Genomic DNA, 2964 nt, shown 5'->3' with positions numbered 1-2964 from the left:
CCTCCTCCACCCTCCTCCACCCCTCCTCCTCCACCCTCCTCCAAACTCCCCTCCGCACACTACGGCTGTCAGGGAGGATTTGAGAGCCAGGCTAAAGGAGGCTAAAGGAGGCTAAAGGAGGCTAAAGGAACCCTGGAGAACCGAGGCACGCCGCTGGCCCGCCTGCACGGCGGCCTCGGTCCCGCGGCTGAAGGCCCAGCCTGGACTTCCAGGATCTGACCTCCGTTTACAAGCAAGCCAATAATTGACAATATTTGATGAGTTTGGATATTCCGAATGTAACTTTTTCCAACTAAGACATGGGGGATATGCTGATATAATTCAGGTTTTAACCCTCGTGTTGTCTGCCCGTCAAAATTGAAAATCAACACTTTTGTTGAGGCTTTTTAATCAATTTTTTAAACCTTTTTTAAAACATTTTTGTCCTTTTTTGAACACTTTGACGCTTAACACTTGTTAACTTCACTTTTAAAATTATTTTAGGAATTTGTGGTCAATAAACCTCATTTATAGGAAATTATACCTAATGTTTGAGTTAGAAAAGCAGAAATTAGGAATTATTGAGACTAAAATTAAAGGAATGGATGTTGATGATAATCACAGACTGGAATATGTCAACTTTTACTCAATACTATTTCAAAAACACTTCCATTTGTTTTACAATGCTATAAAATTGAATAAGACGCCCCAAAATTAATGAAAGTAGAGATTTGTATTTGATAAATGTTGAAGACAACATGAAGACGACATGAAGACAACATGAGGACAACATGAGGACAACATGAGGACAAAATGAAGACAACATGTAGACAACATGAAGACAACATGAGGACAACATGAAGACAACATGAAGACAACATGAAGACAACATGAGGACAACATGAAGACAACATGAGGGCAACTTGAGGACAACATGAAGACAACATGAAGACAACATGTAGACAACATGAGGACAACATGAAGACAACATGAAGACAACATGAAGACAACATGGGGACAACATGAAGACAACATGAAGACAACATGGGGACAACATGAGGACAACATGGGGACAACATGAGGACAACATGAAGACAACATGAGGGTTAAAGAGGTTTAATTCTGATTAAAAACACGCTATTTAGATGACGGGTGATATCAGTTCTTCACCATCACTATGGCATCTTCTTATTGGTTATGGCTTGTTGTCAACAGGGTCGCAACTACTGATAATATTTTACTATCAAGTAATGTGTTAGTTATTTATTTTCCTAATTATTTTGTCTATAAAACGTTAAAACATAGTGACAGGAGAAGATTGTCCAAACTTTTGTACAAGACTTTGCTCGATGGTTGTAGTTTTGAATGTGTTATCTCGTTACAGGTCGTAAATTAAGCAATAATTCACATTATGGGGTGGGAATCACACGATCCGACGTACGGCTTACGATACCAATAATATCACCACACAGCAGTTCTGCCATCATCAATACACTGCTAGACAACCCTAAACTCATGCATCCCAATATCGGCCTAACTATGAATACACAATGCCTGTGAAAACAGGTAAGTGCAGGTTTTCTCTCTTTTTATTCACTCCAAGTCCAAAGCGCTGGATGTGTTTTCCAGTCTGTAAATTAAAATAAACTATAGAGCAACTCTGGGTCCAGACTTTGGATTTAAACGGCTCCGGGGCCTCTGTTTTTTACCCTCAAACTGCTGTCCGTTTCCCTCGTTCCGGTGTTGAGCGCCGCTGTGAAGTAGCAGGGAAATCAATTAAAAAAACCCTAATTTTATTCATCCGACCAATGATTCCCAAACTTAGGGTCGGGACCCAAAATGGGTCGCAGACCCGTTTTATTGGGTTTATTGGCCGAGAACAGACTAAATGCTCAGGGTGACCTCAGAAGGTCACTTTCAAAAACCGAACCGGGACCAGATCCGCTGGTTGACATCTTTAACCAGAGATCAGAGACACAGAAAGGAGATTAGAGACCTTTTCTGTGTTTGTTTACTTTTATAATGGAATAAATACATTTCAATTAAATTTAAATTCATGGTTTTGTGCCGCAAATTCGGGTTGCGTGGAGACACCAAATTTCTCTTTAGGGTCTTGAGCTGAAAAAGTTTTGGGAACCGCTGCGTTAGACCGTCGATATTCGGCGACAGGGACTCGATTCTCGTATCGCACGACGATATAACGCCTAACTCACATGTTGAAAGGAGAGAGATTAAACATAAGCCTAAAAATTTTACTTTGTGCTCTTTAGGTGCGTTCTCACCGGCTTCGTCCGTCATCTTCCAGTTTTACAGGAGGGTCCGAGTGGGCGTCTGCGACTCACTTATAGCTCATTAAACTTTAACTGCAGACACAGACTCGAGACAGGAACACTGACACTCTGTTTTCATGCAGAACTTCAGTGACAGTGAAACGTAACAGATGTTTCAGCTGAACAACAGCGACTAAGATGGACTAGATCATGCGTTTTATGAATCGGCTTTTTGAGAGTTTACAGGTGAATGCTGAGTCTGCTGAGACGTCAGTGTGGCTCACAATACTAGTTATCTATATATTCTATTCATAGGACAAATCTATCTGTGAAATTCGGTTTATAATCGTATTAATTTCTTCATTTTCTCATTTATATGCTGCTATTGCACTTCTGGTTAGACCCAAACTGCATTTCGTTGCCTCGTACCGGTGTAAGGACAATAAAGTTGAATCTAATCTAATCTAATCTAATCTAATCTAATCTAATCCATTAGCTCTGAATAAAATCTAACAATAATAATAATAATAATAATAATAATAATAATAATATGTTTTTAAGGCCACACAGGCAGGCTAGGCAGATTTATTGTTTTTTTATAAAATAGAAAAACATAAATTATAAGTTTTATCTATTTTGGATGTTAGTCAGACTCCAGTTCCAAAACTATATTTATACTTTATATATATATATATATATATATATATATATATAT

The sequence above is a fragment of the Etheostoma cragini genome, chromosome 9, assembly GCF_013103735.1.
Source record: "Etheostoma cragini isolate CJK2018 chromosome 9, CSU_Ecrag_1.0, whole genome shotgun sequence".
NCBI lineage: Eukaryota > Metazoa > Chordata > Actinopteri > Perciformes > Percidae > Etheostoma > Etheostoma cragini.
The sequence above is the reverse complement of the archived record's forward strand: the minus strand, read 5'-3'. Positions refer to the sequence as shown.